Raw genomic sequence first — 24,244 nt, 5'->3', positions numbered from 1 at the left:
TTTTTTTCCCAATACAATTTATTTCATTTGAGTTTAAGTAATCATTCTCTTTCTCACAAGTATACTTTTTAGCCCCTTCCATTTTTTCTTCAAACTTCTGTCAAAATCCTCAAGAGCTATCACCTCTTCTGTCATTCTTTTGTTTCTTTATTCATTGCATGTGCAAGCCAAAATCAGGCCCATAATATGTTTTCTAAGTGCAATGGCAATGCTCTTGGTATTTTGGTAACAAGGAAAAGGAAAGTTCTAAGATTTGAAGATGCATTTGATTAAATAAAGAACCTTCATTAAAATGCTTATTAATTTGTTCAACAACTACTTATTTATATAGTTGATGTACAATATTATGTTAGTTTCAGATGTCCTATATAGTGATTTAACATTTACATTCATCTTGAAATGATCACCCACAAAAATCTAGTAACTATGTGTCTCTCTACAAAGTTATTATAATATTATTGACCATATTCCATATTCTATATATTACATCCCTGTGACTTATTTATTATATAACTGGAGGTTTGTACCATTTAATCTCTTTCACATATTTTTCCCAAACTGACACCCCCTCCCCTCTGGCAACCACCCATCTGTTCTCTGCATCTATAAGTCTGTTTTTATTTTGATTGGTTGGTTGGTTTTTTAAATTCCACACATAGTGATATCATAAGGTGTTCTGTCTTTATCTAACTTAATTTTACTTAGCATGATATATTCTAGATCCATCCATGTTGCTGTTAATGGAAAGATTTAAATTTTTATTACTGAGTAATATTCCATTATCTATATATACCACATCATCTTTATCTATTCATCGTTGATGGACACTTAGGTTGCTTCCATAACTTGGCTGTTGTAAATAATGCTGTGATGAACACTGGAGTGCATATATCTTTTCAAATTAATGTTTTTGTTTTATTCTGGTAAATACCCAGAAATAAAATTGCTGTATCACATGGTAGTTCTATTTTTAATTTTTTGAGAAACCTCCATATATTTTCCATAGTGGTTGCACCAATTCACAATCCCACCAACAGTGCACAAAGTTTCCCTTTCCTCCACATCCTTGCCAACACTTGTTATTTTTTATCTTTTTGATGACAGCCATTCTAAAAGGTGTGAGGTGGTATCTCATTGTGGTTTCGATTTGCATTTCCCTGATGATAAGTGTTGTTGAGCATCTTTTCTTGTGTCCGTTGGCCATCTGAATGTCTTCTTTGGAAAAATGTGTATTCAGGTCTTCTGTCCATTTTTTAATCAAGTTGTTTGTATTTTTTGATGTTGAATTATATGAGTTCTTTCTACAGTTTTGATTTTAGCCACTTATCAGATGTACTGTTTGCAAATATCTTCTCCCGTTCAGTAGTCTGCCTTTTCATTTTGATGATGGTTTCCTTCACTCTAAAAAAGCTTTTTAGCTTGAGGTAGTCCCATTTGTTTATATTTGCTTTTGTTTCCCTTGCCTGAGGTGACAGATTAAAAAAAAAAAAAATTGCTAAGACCAGTGTCAAAGAGCATACTGCTTAACTTTTCTTCTCAGAGTTCTATGGTTTCAGCATTTACATTTAAGTCTTTAATTAATTTTTAGTTTATTTTTGTATATGATGTGAGACAGTAGTCCAGTTTCATTCTTACACATGTAGCTGTCCAGTTTTCCCAACACCATTTATTTAAGAGAGTGACTTTTCCCCATTGTATATTCTTGCCTCCTTTGTTGTAGATTTATTGATCATATAAGCATGGGTTTATTTGGGGGTTCTCTATTCTGTTCCATTGGTCTATTTGTCTGTTTTTGTGCCAATACCATATTGTTTTAATTACTGTAGCTTTGTAGTATAGTGTGCAGTAAGAGAGTGTGATACCCACAGCTTTTTTTTTTTCCTTTCTCAAGACTGTTTTGGCTATTTGGGATCCTTTGTGCTTCCATACACATTTTAGAATTATTTGTTCTAGTTCTATGAAAAATGCCCTTGGTATTTTGACAAGGGATTTCATTGAATCTGTAGATTGTCTTGAGTAGTATGATTATTTTAACAATATTAATTCTTTCACTCCATGAGTACAGTATATTTTTCTGTTTATTCGCATCATTTTCAATTTCTTTTATCAGTGTACTATAGTTTTATGATTGCAAATCTTTTACCTCCTTGGTTAGATTTATTGTTAGATATTTTATTCTTTTTAATGTAATTGCAAATGGGACTGATTTCTTAATTTCTCTTTCTGTTGTTAACATATAGAAATGCAACATATTTCTTAGTATTTACTTTGTATCCTGCTTTACTGAATTCATTAGTTTTTTTGGTGGTGTCTTTAGGGTTTCCTATAATATAGTATCATATTACCTGCAAACAGTGACAGTTTTACTTCTTCCTTTACCAATTTGGATTCTTTTTTTTCTTTTTCTTATCCAGTTGCTGTGGTTAAGACTTCCAGTACTATGTTTAATAAAAGTGGTGAGAGTGGGCATCCTTCTTTTATTCCTGATATTAGAGGAAATGCTTTCAGCTTTTCACCATTGATTGTGATGTTGGCTGTGAGTTTGACATGTATGGCCTTTATTGTATTGAGGCATATTCCCTCTAAACCCACTCTGTTGAGAGTTTTATCATAAATGGGTATTGAATTTTGTCAAAAGTTTTTTCTGCATCTATTGAGATGACCATGTGAGTTTTATTCTTCAATTTGTTAATGTGGTATATCACATTGATTGACTTTTCAGACATTGAACCATCCTTACATCCCTGTGATAAATCCCACTTGATCATAGTGTATAATCCTGTCAATGTATTGTTGAATTTGGCTTGGTAATATTTTGTTGAGTATTTTTGCATCTATGTTCATCAGTGATATTGGCCTGTAATTTTCTTTTTTGTGTATGGTATCTTTGGTTTTGGTATCAGGGTGATGCTGGACTCATAGAAGGAGTTGAGAAGCATTCCTTCCTCTTACATTTTTTTTGAATGGCTCAAGAAGGATAGATGTTGCCTTTTCTCTAAATGTTTGGTAGAATTAACTGGTAAAGCCATCTAGTCTTAGATTTTTGTTTGTTGACAGTTTTTTAAATTACTGATTCAGTTTCATTACTGGTCATTGGTCTGTTCATATTTTTTTTATTTCTTCCTGATTTAGTCTTGGGAGATTGTACATTTCTAGGAATTAATCTGTTTCTTCTAGGTTGACCAATTTATTGGTGTATAATTGTTCATAATAATCTCTTATGATCTTTTGTACTTCTGTGGGTGTCAGATAAACTTTTCCTCTTTTCCTCTTTCATTTCTGATTTATTCATTAGGGCCCACTCTCTTTTTCCTTGATGAGTCTGGCTAAAGGTCTATCAATTTTGTTTAGTTTTTTAAAGAACCAGCTCTTAGTTTTATTGATCTATTGTTTTCTTTTGTTTTTAGTTTCAATTTCATCTCAACAACTATTAATTGAAAATATTATAAGTTTTAGACATTGCTGTTGGCACTGGGGACCCTGTGGTAAGAAACAGCAGGAGAGTTTATCAGCTTAAGTTCTTAGGAACTCAAAAGACATTAATCAAACAATCAAACAAATGAATGGAAACTTAGAACTATGGTAAACACCATTAGAAGAAGAATGTAACCCATGAAAACCTTACATATATTCTCGTTTTATTTTCTTGGCCTTAAGCAAATAAATAAGCATAGAAAATATTTTTCTGACACGTTTTGTAAACTTCACACCATTCGTTTGTATATAGTAGTTCACTGACCTTTACTCTATATCCCTCTTTCCTGACCCCCACCCCCTCCCCCCAAAAATCCTACGTAGCCTGGAACCACGTTTTACCTTCTAGTTCTGTTATACACAAATTTTAAAAAGGAGTTAGAATGGAGCCTCCCTGAATTTTCTCACAGTCTTGATTAGAGCTCCCATTTACAACTGAGCTCTTTGCAGATGCTTTGGCCCCTAATTGTACATTACCTTCTAAATGCCCTCAAAGGAAGAACCTGAAGCAATGGAGTGGGAGTGAACTGCTCCACTGTTTCCTTTCCTTCTGTGATCTGCAAACATTCTTGAGTATGATATGGACAGGACACGGTGCCGGTGATGGGGGGATAAAAATAGATTGTATTCAGGTCCCTGCAGAATGTACTTCCCACTTATAGCAAGAGCCACACATGTAGGCATATTTCTCCACTTTACAAACATATATAGAATTTCTTTAAATAAAATCCCAGAGGGTTTAGTAGATATGTGTATATATATATAATGAGTGGAAATGAACTGAAAAATTGAAGTCAGGTGATGGGCACGTTGGGTTCATTACCCTATTCTAATTTTTTTGCGTGTGGTGCAGTTGTTCTTTTTGTAATATCTTTATTGAGATATAATTCACATACCACACAATTCACCCATATAAAGTTGAAGCCAGCCACCAGAATCACTACTAGCTGCTGGACAGTCATCGACAGGAAGACACTGGAACTCACCAAAAAAGATAACCCACATACAAAAACAAAGGAGAAGCCACAATGAGATGGTAGGACGGGCATAATCACAGTAAAATGAAATCCCATAACTGCTGGGTGGGTGACTCACAGACTGGAGAACACTTATACCACAGAAGTCCACCCACTGGAGTGAAGGTTCTGAGCCCCACGTCACGTTTCCCAATCTGGGGGTCCAGCAACCGGAAGAGGAATTCCTAGAGCATCAGACCTTGAAGCCTAGTGGGATTTGATTGCAGGACTTTGACAGGACTGGGGGAAACAGAGACTCCACTCTTGGAGGGCACACACAAAGTAGTGTGCGCATCGGGACCCAGGGGAAGGAGCAGTGACCCCAGGGGAGAATGAACCAGACCTACCTGCTAGTGTTGGAGGGTCTCCTGCAGAGGCGGGGGGTGGCTGTGGCTCACCGTGGGGACAAGGACACTGGCCGCAGAAGTTCTGGGAAGTAGTCCTTGGCATGAGACCTCCCAGAGTCTGTCATTAACCCCACCAAAGAGCCCAGGTATACTCCACTGTTGGGTTGCCTCGGGCCAAACAACCAACAGGGAGGGAACCCAGCCCCACTCATCAGCAGGCAAGCAGATTAAAGTTTTACTGAGCTCTGCCCACCAGAGCAACAGCCAGCTCTACGCACCACCAGTCCCTCCCATCAGGAAACTTACACAAGACTCTCACATAGCCTCATCCACCAGAGAGCAGACAGCAGAAGCAAGAAGAACTACAGTCCTGCAGCCTGTGGAACAAAAACCACATTCACAGAAAGATAGACAAGATGAAAAGGCAGAGGGCTATGTACCAGATGAAGGAACAAGATAAAACCCTAAAAAAACAACTAAATGAGGTGGAGATAGGCAACCTTCCAGAAAAGGAATTCAGAATAATGATAGTGAAGATGATCCAGAAGCTTAGAAAAAGAATAGAGGCAAAAATGGAGAAGATGCAAGAAATGTTTAACAAAGATCTAGAAGAATTAAAGAACAAAGAAACAGAGATGAACAATACAATAACTGACCTGAAAAATACACTACAAGGAATCTATAGCAGAATAACTGAGGCAGAAGAACAGATAAGTGACCTGGAAGGCAGAATGGTGGAATTCACTGCTGCGGAACAGGATAAAGAAAAAAGAATGAAAAGAAATGAAGACAGCCTAAGAGACCTCTGGGACAACATTAAACACAACAACATTCACATTATAGGGGTCCCAGAAGGAGAAGAGAGAGAGAAAGGACCCTAGAAAATATTTGAAGAGATTATAGTCGAAAACTTCCCTAACATGGGAAAGGAAATAGCCACCCAAGTCCAGGAAGCACAGCAAGTTGCATGCAGGATAAACCCAAGGACACATAGTAATCAAATTGGCAAAAATTAAAGACAAAGAAAAATTATTGAAAGCAGCAAGGGAAAAATGACAAATAATATTCAAGGGAACTCCCATAAGGTTAACAGCTGATTTCTTAGCAGAAACTCTCCAAGCCAGAAGGGAGTGGCATAAAATATTTAAGGTGATGAAAACAAAGAACCTACAACCAAGATTACTCTACCCAGCAAGGATCACATTCAGATTCAATGGAGAAATCAAAAGATTTACAGACAAGCAAAAGCTAAGAGAATTCAGCACCACCAAAGCAGCTCTACAACAAATGCTAAAGGGACTTCTCTAAGTGGGAAAGACAAGAGCAGAAAAGGACCTACAAAAACAAACCCCAAACAATTAAGAAAATGGTCATAGGAACATACATATCGATAATTACCTTAAACGCGAATGGATTAAATGCTCCAACCAAAAGACACAGGCTTGCTGAATGGATACAAAAACAAGACCCATATATATGCTGTCTAAAAGAGACCCACTTCAGACATAGGGACACATACAGACTGAAAGTGAGGGGATGGAAAAAGATATTCCATGCAAAGAGAAATCAAAAGAAAGCTGGAGTAGCAATACTCATATCAGATAAACTGGACTTTAAAATAAAGAATGTTACAAGAGACAAGGAAGGACACTACCTAATAATCAAGGGATCAATCCAAGAAGAAGATATAACAATTATAAATATATATGCACCCAACATAGGGGCACCTCAATACATAAGGCAACTTCTAACACCTATAAAAGAGGAAATTGACAGTAACACAAAATAGTGAGGGACTTTAACACCTCACTTGCACCAAAGGACAGATCATCCAAAATGAAAATAAAGAAACAGAAACTTTAAATGACACAATAGACCAGATAGATTTAAGTGATATTTATAGGACATTCCATCCAAAAACAGCAGATTACACTTTGTTCTTGAGTGTGCAGGGAACATTCTCCAGGATACATCACATCTTGGGTCACAAATCAAGCCTCAGTAAATTTAAGAAAATTGAAATCATATCAATCATCTTTTCTGACCACAATGCTATGAGATTAGAAATCAATTACAAGGAAAAAAACGTAAAGAAACACAAACACATGGAGGCTAAACAATACGTTACTAAATAACCAAGATATCACTGAAGAAATCAAAGAGGAAATCAAAAAATACCTAGAGACAAATGACAATGAAAACACGATGATCCAAAACCTATGGGATGCAGCAAAAGCAGTTCTAAGAGGGAAGTTTATAGCTATACAAGCCTACCTCAAGAAACAAGAAAAATCTCAAAGAAACAATCTAAACTTACACCTAAAGGAACCAGAGAAAGAAGAACAAACAAAACCCAAAGTTAACAGAAGGAAAGACATCATGAAGATCAGAGCAGAAATAAATGAAATAGAAACAAAGAAAACAATAGCAAAGATCAATAAAACTAAAAGCTGGTTCTTTAAGAAGATAAACAAAATTGATAAACCATTAGGCAGACAGATCAAGAAAAAGAGGGAGAGGACTCAAATCAATAAAATTAGAAATGAAAATGGAGAAGTTACAACAGACACCGCAGAAACACAAAGCATCCTAAGAGACTACTACAAGAAACTCTATGCCAATAAGTTGGAAAATCTGGAAGAAATGGACAAATTCTTAGAAAGGTATAACCTTCCAAGACTGAACCAGGAAGAAACAGAAAATATGAACAGACCAATCACAAGCAATGAAATTGAAACTGTGATTAAAAATCTTCCAACAGGGCTTCCCTGGTGGCGCAGTGGTTGAGAATCTGCCTGCTAATGCAGGGGACACGAGTTCGAGCCCTGGTCTGGGAAGATCCCACATGCCACGGAGCAACTGGGCCCGTGAGCCACAACTACTGAGCCTGCGTGTCTGGAGCCTGTGCTCCGCAACAAGAGAGGTCGCGATAGTGAGAGGCACGCATACCGCGATGAAGAGTGGCCCCCACTTGCCGCAACTAGAGATAGCCCTCGCACAGAAACGAAGACCCAACACAACCAAAAATAAATAAATAAAAATAAATTAATTAATAAAAAAAAAAAATCTTCCAACAAACAAAAGTCCAGGACCAGATGGCTTCACAGGTGAATTCTATCAAACATTTAGAGAAGAGCTAACACTCATCCTTCTCAAACAATTCCAGAAAATTACAGAGGAAGGAACACTCCCAAACTCATTCTATGAGGCCACCATCACCCTGATACCAAAACCAGACAACGATACTACAAAAAAAGAAAATTACAGACCAATATCACTGAAGAATATAGATGCAAAAATCCTCAACAAAATACTAGCAAACAGAATCCAACAACACATTAAAAGGATCATACACCACGATCAAGTGGGATTTATCCCAGGGATGCAAGGATTCTTCAATATATGCAAATAAATCAATGTAATACACCATATTAACAAATTGAAGAATAAAAACCATATGATTATCTCAATAGATGCAGAAAAAGCTTTTGACAAAATTCAACACCCATTTATGATAAGAACTCTCCAGAAAGTGGGCATAGAGGGAACTACCTCAACATAATAAAGGCCATATACGACAAACCCACAGCAAACATCATTCTCAATGGTGAAAACCTGGAAGCATTTCCTCTAAAATCAGGAACAAGACAAGGAAGTCCACTCTCATCACTATTATTCAACATAGTTTTGGAAGTCCTATCCACAGCAATCAGAGAAGAAAAAGAAATAAATGGAATAAAAATTGGAAAAGCAGAAGTAAAACTGTCACTGTTTGCAGATGATATGATACTATACAAAGAGAATCCTAAAAATGCCACCAGAAAACTACTAGAGCTAATCAATGAATTTGGTAAAGTAGCAGGATACAAAATTAATGAACAGAAATCTCTTGCATTCCTATACACTAATGATGAAAACTCTGAATGAGAAATTAAGGAATCACTCCCATTTACCATTGCAACAAAAAGAATAAAATATCTAGGAATAAACCTACCTAGGGAGGCAAAAGACCTGTATGCAGAAAACTATAAGACACTGATGAAAGAAATTAAAGATGATACCAACAGATGGAGAGATACACTGTGTTCTTGGATTGGAAGAATCAATATTGTGAAAATGACTCTACTACCCAAAGCAATCTACAGATTCAATGCAATCCCTATCAAATTACCAATGGCATTTTTTACGGAACTAGAACAAAAAATCTTAAAATTTGTATGGTGACACAAAAGACCCCAAATAGCCAAAGCAGTCTTGAGGAAAAAAAACGGAGCTGGAGGAATCAGACTCCCTGACTTCAGACTATACTACAAAGCTACAGTAATCAAGACAATATGGTACTGGCACAAAAACAGAAACATAGATCAATGGAACAAGATAGAAAGCCCAGAGATAAACCCATGCACCTATGGTCAACTAATCTATGACAAAGGAGGCAAAGATATACAATGGAGAAAAGACAGTCTCTTCAATAAGTGGTGCTGGAAAAACTGGACAGCTACATGTTAAAGAATGAAATTAGAACACTCCCTAACACCATACACAAAAATAAACTCAAAATGGATTCAACACCTAAATGTGAGGCTGGACACTGTAAAACTCTTAGAGGAAAACATCGGAAGAACACTCTTTGACATTAATCACAGCAAGATCTTTTTTGATCCACCTCCTAGAGTAATGGAAATAAAAACAAAAATAAACAAATGTGACCTAATGAAACTTCAAAGCTTTTGCACAGCAAAGGAAACCATAAACAAGATGAAAAGACAACCCTCAGAATGGGAGAAAATATTTGCAGACAAATCAATGGACAAAGGATTAATCTCCAAAATATATAAACAGCTCATTTTGCTCAATATTAAAGAAACAAACAACCCAATCCAAAAATGGGCAGAAGACTTAAATAGACATTTCTGCAAAGAAGACATACAGATGGCCAAGAAGCACATGAAAAGATGCTCAACATCGCTAATTATTAGAGAAATGCAAATCAAAACTACAATGAGGTATCACCTCACACCAGTTAGAATGGGCATCATCAGAAAATCTACAAAAAGCAAATGCTGGAGAGGATGTGGAGAAAAGGGAACCCTCCTGCACTGTTGGTGGGAATGTAAATTGATACAGCCACTCTGGAGAACAGTATGGAGGTTCCTTAAAAAACTAAAAATAGAGTTACCATTTGATCCAGCAATCCCACTTCTGGTCATATACCTAGAGAAAACCATAATTCAGATAGACACATGCACCCCAGTGTTCATTGCAGCACTATTTACAATAGCCAGGTCATAGAAGCAACCTAAATGCCCATCGACAGATGAATGGATAAAGAAGACGTAGCACATATATACAATGGAATATTACTCAGCCATAAAAAGGAACGCAATTGGGTCATTTGTTGAGACATGGACGGAACTAGAGACTGTCATACAGAGTGAAGTAAGTCAGAAAGAGAAAAACAAATATCGTATATTAATGCATGTATGTGGAACCTAAAAAAATCGTACAGAAGAACCGGTTTGCAGGGCAGAAGTTGAGACACAGATGTAGAGAACAAACATATGGACACCAAGGGGGAAAGCCACAGTGGGGTGGGGATGGTGGTGTGATGAATTGGGTGATTGGAATTGACATGTATACACCGTTGTGTATAAAATTGATGACTAATAAGGATGTGCTTTTTAAAAAAATTAATAAAATAAAATTAAAAAATTAAAAAGATAAAATAAAATAAAGTTGAAGCCATCACCACAATTAATTTTATTATTTTATCTCCCCTTAAAAAAATCTGTATACTTTAGCAGTTACCCCTCATTTTCCTCTTACACTGTCCCTGCATCAGCCAAAAAAAATCTCTAGTCTGCTTTCTGTCTCTACAGTTTCCCTTTTCTGCATATTTTGCATAAATGGAACTATACACTGTGTCATCTTTCGAGAGTGACTTCTTTCAATTAGCATAATATTTTCAATATTCATCCACGCTATAGCATGTATCCATACTTCATTTCTTTTCATGGCCAAATAATATTCCATTGTATGCACATGCCACATTTTATTTATCCGTTCATCAGATGGTGGGCATTTGAGTTGTTTCCACTGTTTTTCACTATTATGAATAATGCTGTTATGAACATTTGTATATAAGTTTTTGTGTGAATATATGTGTTCAGTTCTATTTGAGAATACCTAGGAAGAAATCGCTGGTTCATATTTAATTCTATTTTTAGTCTTTTGAGGAATTGATAGACTATTTTTCGAAGCAGCTGCACCAGTTTACATTCTTCCCAGCAGTGTATGAGGGTTCTAATTCCTCCACATCCTCACAGTGTTGTTATTGTCTTTTGATCATAGCTATCTTGGTGATTGTGAAGTGGTGTCTTATACTAGTCTAAATATGTATTTGTTTGAATATTTTTATAATGAAGAGTTTCAAACAGAAGTAAATATCAGTCATTTGTACAATATTTCATTTATACCAAAAATCATTGTAAAAAAGTTACTTTATCTCATGCCTCAATCAATTGTGTGAGGTCCTAAATCCTCAAAAAAATATGTTGTAATATATGAAACTGTGCAGAATATATATTTTTTAATTTGGAAGAATTATTGGTTCTAATACTAGTACCTAATTTACTACAAACTCGTCTTGGAAAACCTAAATGAAAACACATACTAGTTTGCACACCAGAATGTTTTGCTACTATGGCCTAGTTTTAAGGTATTGTAGTTAAAAACTAATTTTCTCTCTTTTACAAAACTGTATTTGAAACCATTATTCAGGTTCACATTGTGCCTAAAAAGGCAACTTAATATCTCTTATGTAAATGACTATTTACCAGACTATCATATTTGTGATAAAAGATCAAAAATCCTTTCCATTTCTAAAACATGCATATTTATAAAGCAGATTAGAAATGGGGCTCTATTGTTACCTAGGATCTCCTTTCTCATGCCTATTGTTCTGATGGACAATGGCTTATTCTGAACTACTTCCTCATCTTCCAGGAAAATGGCAGACTAATTACATTGAAATGATCATTGGTCAGCTTCTCTCCATGTTGTATAACTTAAGGAAAATCCATTAACATTGTTTAAAATAAAAAATTTTTAGAAATATTTTATTGAATTTGCCTTAATCCCAATTCTAATAGACTAATTATTCTGGAATTGTTTTATCATTTTCTTTATAATCCAGTAGTACTCATGCAGACATCATTTTAACTAATCAGCCATAATGTAATGAGTAATTAAAATTATAGCCAGCTACAGGTGCTGTTAATTGTTAATCAATTATACACATAACGATTGCATATCTAATTGAAATACTGATTGAAGTATTGACAGTTACCCATAATTTCTTTCAAAAGTAAACTACCTCTTACTGGTCTTAAATTGGAATGAGTTATTGAGACTATGTTCTCAACAACTCTGAGTAGCTTCTCTGAACTTTAGTGGAAAATGGACCTGCACTTTCTTCATGTATAAATAAAATTGGTACAGTGGATCAGAATTGACCTGACTGGCTGTTGAATGAGTCAATGAATTTTAATTGATTTATTTGCATATTAACAGGAAACATTCTGCAGATTGTTCTGTGGGTCCTGAGTATCCGAATTTGGCAAATTTGGGGACCATTATATAGGAGTGTAGCAGTCATTAAACACTGATAGAATCCCTGTTTTGTCAGGAGGCTGCGGTCGATATCACTGTCAACCTGCTGATCAGCCTTTACAGTAATTAATTAGCTCACATATTTATAGCAATTTGGTGGTTAGAATATCTGCATGACAAAAAAGAGTTCACATTTATTCCTTTGGAAAAATGATTGTTGAAATTCTCAAAACAATCTAAAGCATAGAAAGGAGAATTCTGTCTGAACCATCATAACAAAACATTATCTCGTAGTTTCCAATCATTGAATCACGTGAATGGGAGGCAGCTTAGCAAGAGTAAGCAAAGTCTGGGTAAGATGATTTCATGATCCATCAAATAATGATCATTCTAATTTTAAGGCATAAACCCTGAATATAAAGCCAGAATTTATTTTCTGAAAAAGAGACCATAGTATGGTATGTCTGTTTAACTTAGTAGATTTAGTAAGGCCAATCTATCAACATCATCATAGAATCTATCTCTGGAAAGGACCATGCTCTTCAAGGAAAATGTTTTAGACGAATATGCCCTTGTGCACCAGGCCTGGAACACAGCAGGCAATCAGGATGTTTAATGAATAAATTGATATAGTAATGTATGTAAATAATAGTAAGATTGACTTTAGGCATTAATCCAAAGAAAATAGATCATTAACAATCCAAAAAGATTTTTAATTTTAATTTTTTAAATCAGATCTCCTCATTATTCATATCTCAGTGATGTTTCAGATGTAACAAGCACAGAAACCTCTTCTTTCTGCTGCCATAATTCACCCGTTAGGCTACCTAAGAATTTTCAAGTACAGAATGAGATAAGGAAAAGAAACTTGGAAAAAACACAACTTGGAAATCTTAACTCAAAGAGTTCTCTCTTTTAAAAAGTGAGAATGGTTTAGGCTGTGTATTTGAGAAGAAGGGATCTGAAAATCCAAGCAAATGCTATTATTTATCGAAAGTAGCAGAAGTGAAAAACATAAGGACTGCTATTATTCTATCTAGTGGTGTGGTTTGTCATTTATGAAAACATTGTGTATCTCATTGTTTTTAGTCTGGCAACTCTATTGACACCTGGACATTAATGGTTTGGGTGTAAACTGTAAATAGCAAATTATATTATTGACCTGTCTTCTGGTATTACCTGAAGACTACAATTGAGAACAGTTCCACTTACTTCATCCTTGGAAGGAATATTTCTCAAACCTTCATTTCCAATAAGAAAGCACCACAGAACACCTGTGATTCTGGAGACAACCAGCTGTTAATATGAGTTACGTGAATCTGACCTATAATCTCACCTGACATGTGGAACTCAAATATTTTCCCTTATTTCTCCAACACAATTAAAATATTTAGTCTCACTTAATTTTATGAGACATAAATAGCTATGTAAGTACTCTGTAATTACTGTACATTGTAACAAATGACCTCATAAGTACATTGTAATGTCCCATGTAATTATATGGTAAGTCATGTCTTTGAGATGGCTGCTCTGAGATTGAAAGCCTGCTGGTTTCAGAGATTAATTACTTAGGGCCTAATTTGACAGTGTGCTTGAAGATATGCCTCTGTTAAATAGCTGCGTCTGCATTTTAAAAAAATGTTTCATACTAAGGTTTTATTTCCTTATTTAATATAGACTCAACTGTTTATCCCTAAATATTGGACATGTCTAAACTTTGATATGTGTAAAAGCAAAAAAGGCTTGTTCTATACAGGGTGAGACTGATTTGCAATCATATTTCTTCCATCATACATTAGATGGAAATTGTTTTTGCGACAATAATTTTAGAGGTTCTGGTTTTATTACTCTAAAAATCATGACGTTGTAAAAATTATGGTTTTTATTCTTTTATTGAGCAATGTACAACATTTAAACTAAGTTTCATTATTTCCAGACCAAGTTAGTATATCAAGATCATTTTAGCATGAGTGCATTATTGCAATACCCTGAATTCCAACTGGTCATTCTTGATAAATGCATTTTATCTCATACGTGAAAGAATTTTCATAAGGCTCAAATCAGTACTTAAACTCTTATCTCTTTGGCTCAGGGTGCTTAAATATCTGATGAAATCAATTTTCCTGAAGTTACCCCATTCAACTTACTGCTCAAATAGTATCCTGGTTTCTATATTCAAAAACAAAAAAAAAAGAATGGGAAATAAGTGAGCACTGTATTTTCTGCCTTAAGTTATATATTGGTCTATTTTCTTGTACCTTTCAAGGGTATAATTTTACACATAACTCCCCTGATGTATTTGTGTTCTGGTTTTCAGAACTCTAGTTCCTGCATCAAGGCTATTTTATTGCTTTTAGTAGCTTTATTGAGTAGACATGAATAGTGTGAGAAAGAATTTAGCGATATGAAAGAGTTAATGAGCCTCCCTAAACATCCAGCTCACTTCCAGGGAATGACTTAAGACTGGAGAATAAAGACTATTGATACTGACAAATTTTGAAATGTATTACTCATAAGATCGCTTTATCATGAACTCTAGGGAACAATCAAATTGCTTTATTGTAATGGAATTTTGTGGAAATGTGCATACTGCCTAGAAATTACATTCCCAGTTTCTAGGACCTAAAAGAGAACAGGCCTGGCTACTAGGGTATACATAGCAAATTATAACATGAAAAAAATGCTATTTTAAATTCAGGAGTTCACAAAAAGAAGATGCTAGGTACACAGTAATTCTACCTCTCTTTTTTCTCTTCGTTTTTCTTTAGGCTGGACTCTATTTTACATTTGTGGGTGATTTGTTGGTTGGTTTAGGAGTATTTGGTTAATTTTATTTAGTTGGCCTACAGGAACGATTGATTTTTCTTTATTTTGCTTTCAGTAATTGAGACCATACATAGTTACATGCCTGAGAATCAACTCCAACAAGGGTTTGGTAATAATGGAGAAAGCACTGTTTCTGTGGGCCACTCATCAGAATATGATAAAATCAACATAAAGCAATCACCTCTTCACCACTGAATGGTTTTCAAGTGGCAAAGAAAGTTGTTTCCCAGGGAAATGTAATCTAGTTGCTGTGATCAGTTGAAGTGCTTTTGGAGATAACTCAGACTCATTGAGGACCATTCATTCATTTGTTTGTTTTTAGGTCTTCAATACCTAATCATGTTTGTCCAAAGTGACCTGATGACTCAGTTCTTTGAAAATTTGCTCAGTTTTCAATGCCCTTTTGTGTAATTCAAAACAGGTGTACATTCTACCACTACTATTGCTAGTAATAAGTATAATTATAAACTTAAAAATTTTAAATAAGAGTAAAACTTTGAATTTTGCAGTGTTTTCAAGTTTCTAAGCCCTTTCTCATTGATCACCTCTCAACAACTAGGTGGTAGATAGGGAAGGCCCTCTTATGTCAATTGGTGCAGTTAGGTAACAACTCCTAATGTCCCTTAGCAAATTAGTGAAAAGCTGAGGGTGGAACAGGATACTTCCTGTCATCCATCTTGTTATATTTCTTGAATATCTTTTATTTGCAGAACACTATTCTCTCTTTCTCCAAACAGCAATTCAAAACTGCATGCTAGACAGAACATCAAATAAGATTTTCTAAGCACTAGCTGTAAGAATTAAGGAGATCCCAGTATAGTTCCATGTACCTGTGCCTGATATTTGAGCTTTATTTAACATTTGGAGTCAAGTCTTAAAGAGATGACCAGTGTTTATTGTACAGAATGGGCATGCAAGTTTGGGACCAGTGTTGAACTAGCCACACCTCTCAAAAACACTCTCCAGACCACCGTAAGCTATTGTCCACTCTTCTAATAGAACTCTAAGCCTCCTATTTAAATAACTGAAGAAATATTTTTTAAAAGTTACTTTGCAAGTATGCAACATACTAGCCTACCAGACTGCTACATTGTCAGTATACATGGGCTACCCTTTGTCTTCTTAGACAGTGATGGATTGAGGATCTCACAGTGAAGATTTGGAAACATATTTGACCTTAATTTACTGGTTCAAGGCCCCTGTGCTTCTAAAATGAAGTAGGTTAAGTAAGTCATAAGCTTCCCCTTTTTTCCTTGGGCTTGTGAAAGTTGAGCTCTCAGAATTTGATGAAAGGAGTAAAGTGGTGGCATGTCAGTTTCCCAGCATCAATTTAAATATAGCCCAGATTACCTTAGCTAAGAAATACAAAAATGGAACTTATACTAAATGGAGCATTTTCCAGATGACCTTTCTTATAGTTTGTGAATGTGCCCATTATATACCCCTGAAGAAGACAGATCTGTGGGATGAATGGGTATGGCATTAAGGGCCATTGTCAGGAGGGTTGTGTCCCTAAACAGGAGTAAGTAAGGTGATTAGGGATGTTCCTTCAGGAAGAATGGTCACAGTATCCAGAGAAACAGAAAGGTAGATGACAGTTGTCCCTGATGGGTGGTGTCAGAAAGGGCTGATGACGCACTTCAGGTGGTGAATCACAAGGCCAGTGGGTTTGGGCAGTTGAGAGTATGAAAGCAGATAACATGCCTAGATTCAGAGAGGCAAGTAAATATTGTCAGGAAAGTCTGCCAACCTCTGACAAATTCACAAAGGAGACACTATCTACTGGAGGACACAGTCTAGGATGCCTTGGAGGTCTTGGATGAACCAAGCAGATTAACAAGGCAAAGGAACATTCACAAAAAAGCATGGCAACATCCCTACCAGAGAAACCTGGTTACTAAAACTGGGACCCAAATCAAAGTGAATTTGCAGTATTTTATTTGAAGTTGAGCAACCTGAGAAATTTGTCCCAATGTGGCTTAGCATATTACATAATCAGGGACAGGAATTTTCCAAAGTAGTTCAAGTAGAGCTTAATTTCAAGATAGCAGTCCCACTGGCACTAGCTGTGAGGAGTAGGAGCCACCAGAGCAGAGATAAAGGGTAGACTATTTTACAACTAAATAAACCTATTGATGAAAAAATGTTTGTATTATTTCAGAGTCATTATATAAGATCACAACAGGTTAGCTTTCCTTTTTCAATAAAACAAAGCAATGTTCTTGCCTGAATTTAAGACATGTTCATAAAATTTTATTTAAAATCAAGTGTTACTCAATTTGTATATAACCATACTTTTATTATTGCACAGATATTAAACTTTATGTGGTACTGGCAGACTTCACTCTGGAAATGTGTCACACAAAGTATTTTCTTACATGGCTTTAGGTCATTTTGGATAACAGTTGCCTACATGAACTCAAGAATGTCAATTATAGTATGCTACCCAAATTTCTAACTTTGCTTATCACAAGAGATGGAGTTTTTATGATAATAAAGTAAAAACATGTCAGATCTGTAAGAATAGTATATAACTGCAGGAAAAAAAATTTATACACCTTTATAATACCTTATTGACATTTTATCAAATCCATACTTGGTTAGAGCCATCAAGTATATAGGTTTACAAAAAAAAGCAAAACTTTTTGTGGAAATTGTTCACACAATTATGTACATAATAGAGCTTAAAATACTGTTTTATTAATTAATTTCTATTCCAGTTTGAAACTCAATTAGACATTTTCAGCATCGATTGAAATATTCACCAAGTATTTGGATACATATCGAAGGTTAAATATTAAATGTTATTATATAATTTTGATATTATTAAGATGTGATTTACTCTAAACGATAAAATTAGAAAAATGCCTTTTGCAGTATTATCTAGAATATTATCAATATGGATAGCCTTTGTTTCTACATCCTCTGTGAATTGTCATTATTGATGCTACCAGCAGGTCCAGTGAACTCTTTTTGAAAGTAGATTATTTTTCAAACAACCTTATCACAGTAAATGCATTATCATCTACCAAGTTGCTTATGACAGAAACCTAGGAGTCATTCTTGATGACTTTTCCTCCTTTACACTTGACAGTCAATAAATCACCAAGTGCTGTCAAGTCTACCTCCAAAAATAGATATTGCTTCTCTTCACTTTTCTGCCTTCCTTTAGTCTCCACCCTTTTCCAAGGTCTCTACCACCCACACCTAAAGGTTCTATTGGCTACAACAAGAAATTTGACTAATATTTTACAGAGTAAATTTCTCAATACATATTCATGGAAGAAAAGGAGTTTAAAAAGTGTTGCTAGGTAATTTATCCCTCTCAGTGCCCCTTTTGATTTCCAGAAGAAAAATTGTTGAGTCAGCACACAAATAAGTAGTCCACATTCTAAGCATTGTTACTGTACATGGTATTTCTTGATTCTCCTTCCTATCCTTGTTTCCTTTTGCCTTTCTTTATTCTCTGCTTCTTTATCTCTTAATCTCTTGCTCTCTTGCCATCTCGTTTTCTTTTCCTCTTTCCTCCCTTAAAGTATTGATATTTACAATTTACTGCATGATTATTGTGCACCAGCACTCTGATGGAACTTCTAAGCGTGTTCACACTGACTTTCTTAATCTGCACCACGAGCCTTTGAGGTTGGCCCTGTTATTAGTTCATAATGCATATGAGAAAACTTGGGCTCAGAGAGCTTTTGTGGCTCCTTCACTGGTAAGGAAGATGACTGACATGGGTGTGAGCAGTGTGACACTGGAGGCATGAGGATCAATTACTTAGCTATGGCTGTATTCTGGGTGATGGTGAATTATGTTCTGAATTAGGGCAGTGGCAGGGGGAATGTAAATAAGGGGATGCGTGGGGGACACAATGAAAACAGGTTTTTCAGAAGTGCTGATGGGCTCTTTTTAATAAAATCTGTAGAGCCTCATGAGTACTGAAAGCGTATTTCATTCTTCAAGGAAGTTCACATGAGATTCAACAAGTTCCCATACATACAGAAGAGAAATAATGGGCAGAGTCTAAAACTGACTTTCAGTTAAGTGTCAAGATCCTTAGATTTCTGCTGTGTTTCAACCAAGGTATTCTTATTTGCTGCAACGATCTTCTTTCAAATGGTGCCCTCCAATTCCCTTCTATGGGAATGCTATCTGGATAAAACCGCTGGGGGAAAAAAAAAAAGGCTCTCCCAGGGCATTAAATCTATTATAAAAGGTAGATGGTGGACTGCCAGGAGATTCTGAGACCACAGCTTTGCTGAAGGCAGTCCAATATAATGCTCAAAAGCTCTGGGTTTGGACTTAATATAGAACGGAGTTCAAATCCTGGCTTTGTCACGCTTAGTTATAAGACCTTAGGCAGGCTTCTTAATCTCTTATGTAAAACAAGAGTAATGGTACTTTACTCTCAAAAATTATAATGCATTATCAGCTGCTTAGTGATTGTATGGTGTCAAAATATATGTCCTCAATCAATATGACTCCTCTTCTCAAAACTCTAAAAGGTATTCATTATCAGCTCAAATCTAGACTGTATCCTGGTGATTAAGGCCTTATTCCAAACTTGTCACTTAGACCTTTCAAAGTCTCAGCAGAAATTCTTGCTTTGTAGCCTTTTCATCATCCTTGGTGTATCACACCCATTTCCAAGAAATAGAGCTCTTGATCCATCTCTGCTCTTAGCCAGGCCCACCTTGAGGCCAGACTCCTTGTCCAATCTTCATCAGACTGGGATCCTCAAGAACTGTCAATTTGTCTTATCCATCATTGTATACCCACCCTTGTACAGTGTTCTTCATGAAATAGGCATTTGATGACTGAAATCTTGTATTAACTTTGGTTTACAATGTGTCTTTTTGTTGTTGACCCACTAAGCAGATCCTCAATAAATACTCAATTGGGGGAAAAAAAAAAAAGACTCTCTACTACGGTAACTGAATGTTTTAAGAGGGGCTGGTCTTCCCCTGCAATTCACCCCAGAGAGAATAAGGCAAGATGTAAGTGTGCAATGTGATATGTGGAACTGAAAACAGAAGTTTATGAAATGTGGCTTCTGAAAAAAAAAGAGGGTGTGGTAGTGAGCTTATCAATGTTTTTTTCTGTTTTCTTAGTTACTGTGTATGCACATCTAGAGCGAAGGAAGAATTAAGGAGTGGATTAATGTAGCCCATGAGAAGGATAATACCACGTCACCAAATTGGATAGGGTTATCTCAAACAGTTAGGAAATAATGGCCAACGAGATCCTTTCTCAATAAACCTAACTGCTCTCCACCATGCTTATTTTTAAACAAATTCATTTTTGTGGTAACCAAAGAGGGGATGGAGGGATTTGGAGAAGTTAAGTTTTGCAGTTCTTTTTTGCCAAATCTGAAAAAAAAATGAAATTAATCCTTGATTCAAGATAAAACACTGCAACACTGGAAAAGGATTACTTTCTCACTCTCAAGTAATAAAAGGGCCAAAAGTCAAGTCACAGCTACTAGAATTGATTTTTCAAAAGTCAAGGACACGTGTTAAGTATTTTTAATAAAAATCATTACCAGGCTTGCCCATGAAGACTAGGTTGTGACAGCTTTAGGTGGCTTGGTGAGGGGATGGGCAATAAAATCTGAGCCACTGAGCACTGACAGTACAAGTCTCATAGAGAAAATAAGATACATTATACCACGGAATAAGAAAAAGTTACTGAACACTTTCATTTAATTTCAAAGTACAATATAATTTGGGACATCCTGCCATATCATCTGCAGAAGAACCTGCACAGAATCTATTTGATCTTTGCAATCTGCTTCTGATTGCTTGAAATCAATCAGAAAGCATAAAAGATGCTAATAAACTTAGCTGCTACCCACATATGAAGATGAATAAAAATGATGAAATTACTTCCAAAGGTGAATAATAACCATTGAGGGGTTCACCTCCAGGCATGCAGAGCATATACCTGATTCTATTCATTAATTGCTGCCAGGCATTGATATTGGTATTGGTCATGTGGGAATAATTTATGCAATCACTGGAAGTCCTCAAATATGATAAAGAAAAATTATTATCTGTCAAAAACTAAGTATTGTTCATGTCATCATTAATATAATTAAAATCTCCAGGCTTATCAAGTGATTTACAATCATTTGGTAGACGTACTAAGCACAATTATTCTCCCATTTTCAATATGTGCATTGAGATTGAGGTCATTTATAAGACATGAGAGGTCACTCAGCAAAGTTATAGCAAAGCATTAACTCATAAGGTTTTGCCTCTTGGTCTAAGACCTTCATTTTTCTTTAAATTTTCTGTTTAAATTTAAATTTGTCTTTAAAAAAACAAGCTCGTAGTCCTTAGAAAATGACCCTTCTTGATTTGCCAAGGGCTACTAATGGGAAGGCCTATTGGATGTATTAAAAACTAATTACTTAAATTCAGTTTTAAGAATATTTTGATAGGAGAATTTAGGTGAACAGAATTTCCAAGTAGTTGCTCTATGATTATTTATTTTAGTATGAAATAATAAAAAGGACCTTTGACTCAGTAGTCTGATAATCGCCCTGTGATGATACAAGGTGACTTCTGCCTATTCATTTAACTCTGTGCCTCAATTACCTCCTTTATAAAATTGTAAAATGGTGAAAATATCGGCCATGACTATCTTGAAGCATTGAAAACTAAAAATAAGATGTGTAGTGGAGTATAAATATAAGGTAGTCATTCAATCTGGTTTTCTTTACTAGTGTCTAAACACTTAAGAGCAAAGAACACATCCACGCATGTGCATGTATGTGCATGTGTGGAGGGGGGAGATGAGGTGTATGTATGTGTGCGTGCGTGTGGGTGCATGCGTATTTAAGCCTGTGCATTCTTTGGGTGCCGAGTACAATGTATTGTTATTTTATTCATTAGTTTGTCTTTCTTAAATGAGCACATTGATCTAACCATATGTTTCCTTAGCATGGCCTAAAAATACTGATTTTTTTTTCCATCTGCCTTTGCATTACGTTGTCCTACGTGTCCCATTTACTGTAGCCACTGTAGCAATTACTTGACCTTTACTTAAAGAGGCTCTACACTGTCATGACACCTTGAACTTGCTCTTGATATTTACTCTGTCTTAAATATCTTATCTATCCCCTCCTTGAAGTCCTATTCACACTTGAAGGATGGGCTCCTTGTCAAGTCTTTTTTGACCACATGACACAGAATTAATCTCTCCCTCTATTATATTTCCATTGTATTTTCTGGGATTATCTATTCTAGCATTTAGCAGTTTGTTTTCATTATGAGTTTATGTCTCTGTTTCCTCAGCCAGAATGAATGTACTATCATGATTCATTTGAGTGTTTCCATAGTCCCAAAGACAGTGCTTGCAACACAGCAGAGATATAGTTAATATATTTTGAATGAAAAATAACTGAATGAATTAGACTCTCAGCCTTTGGAACTCCCATGAGAGGCAACATTAAATAGTAAAGAATGCCAGCTTCAAACTGGAATTATCTCAGTTCATGTCCTGCCTCTATCACTTACTGCCACATGGTTTCAAGTTACTTAACCATTCTATGTCCCCATTGACATGATTGTACAGAGGGCATAAAGACAGACTTAACTCACTGGGTCACTGTGAGGATAAAATCATAGCTCACATAGATATGTGCGGTGCCTAGACCATTTCCAGGTCTAGAGTAAATGCAAAAAAAAGCATTAACAAGTATTAATAAGAGTGGTACTTAGCTTCTCACATTTAAAGGGCAATGGGGGTGAAGTAAATGATCTCAGTAGTGCCATACTCTTTCAAGTATATTCTAACAACTTAAATAATCAGATTAATTTTATTTAGCTAAGTTCCTTTAAAATTATTAAACTATGTTTATTATATAATTATATTTGATCCTTACTATTTGTAGAGTCTATATGTGCAAATTCACCTACCTGCTAAAATTTATTTGTATCCCAAAATCAATACCCACAGTATCTTTACAGTCATTTGCAGACTTGTGCACATGTGGAACAGTGAAAACTTTGAGTCTCCAGGAACACATGTTCCCAGCTGAGGCTGAACAAGGAGATGCTCTGTTTTCTTGTTTCAGTTCTCATATTGTAACCAAGTGTCCCTTTTGTGGTCAAATAAATGCCCAAAATACCACATTTTTTTGCCCCCCCCCCTTTTCTTTGCTTTCTGTTGGCGATTTTGCTGTCTAAAATGGTCCCCAAGTGTAGAGCTCAAGTGTTGTCTCGTGTTCCTAAGTGCAAAAAAACCGTGATGTACCTTAAGGAGAAATACATATATTAAATAAAGTCCATTCAGACATGCATTATAGTACAGTTGGCCATGAGTTCAATGTTAATGAATAAACGATGATATTAAGTAAGGTGCCTTTAAACAGGAACATGTATAAAACAAGGTGATGTATTGATGAGTTGACAAAAATGTTGTGACCAAAGTCTCACAAGAACCTAAACCTGTATTTTCCCTAGGAACAATATTACAATATTCCCAAATTCAGTGTTTGCAGTGCCTTTACAGAATATAACTACTGCAAATGATGAGAACTGACTAGAGTTGGCACATTCTTTGAAATTTTTTTAAACGCTGAGCAAATAACTGTGCCTTTAGATGATTTCTTAAATCCTTTTACAGAAATTTAGTCATTTGTAGAGAGCTAGCTAATTTGTAGCAGATCTGGAAGAAGGGTCTCAAAACCCCGTCTCCCTGGAGAACACTGCTCTGCCTCTGCTACACCCACATAATTGAAACAATGTCAAAGTGGCCTTGGGTTGTGGGCTAAGAGCTCAGAAGAAGTCCATTCCTTGACATTGTGTTCAGCCTCTTTCTGACAGTCATTTATTTCTCAGTTGTTCTCAAAAGAACAACTCTGTGTGTTTATTTTTAAAAAATGAATGTAAAATTTCATCAAAGTATTATTCATGTATATATTTTTTTAAGTTAAATAGTACCAATTAGGCTTATAACAAAAAC

At 35.7% G+C, this 24,244-nt stretch overlaps 1 protein-coding gene and 1 long non-coding RNA gene across 2 annotated transcripts in view; one reads left to right on the top strand and one right to left on the bottom strand.

The window, feature by feature from the left end:
• The window catches only part of DCC (DCC netrin 1 receptor), a 1,166,696-nt gene that overhangs the window by 918,042 nt on the left and 224,410 nt on the right, over window positions 1–24,244 (top strand). The gene's annotated exons all lie outside the window — the stretch shown is intronic.
• The window catches only part of LOC309610486, a 38,475-nt gene that overhangs the window by 10,829 nt on the left and 3,402 nt on the right, over window positions 1–24,244 (bottom strand). The window contains exon 2 of the long non-coding RNA XR_014233983.1: window positions 1–24,244. This exon is cut by the window's left edge and continues 10,829 nt beyond it. This is a non-coding gene — a long non-coding RNA (uncharacterized lncRNA).

The sequence above is a fragment of the Balaenoptera borealis genome (genome assembly GCF_965194805.1).
Source record: "Balaenoptera borealis genome assembly, chromosome: 14".
NCBI lineage: Eukaryota > Metazoa > Chordata > Mammalia > Artiodactyla > Balaenopteridae > Balaenoptera > Balaenoptera borealis.
The sequence above is the reverse complement of the archived record's forward strand: the minus strand, read 5'-3'. Positions and strand labels throughout refer to the sequence as shown.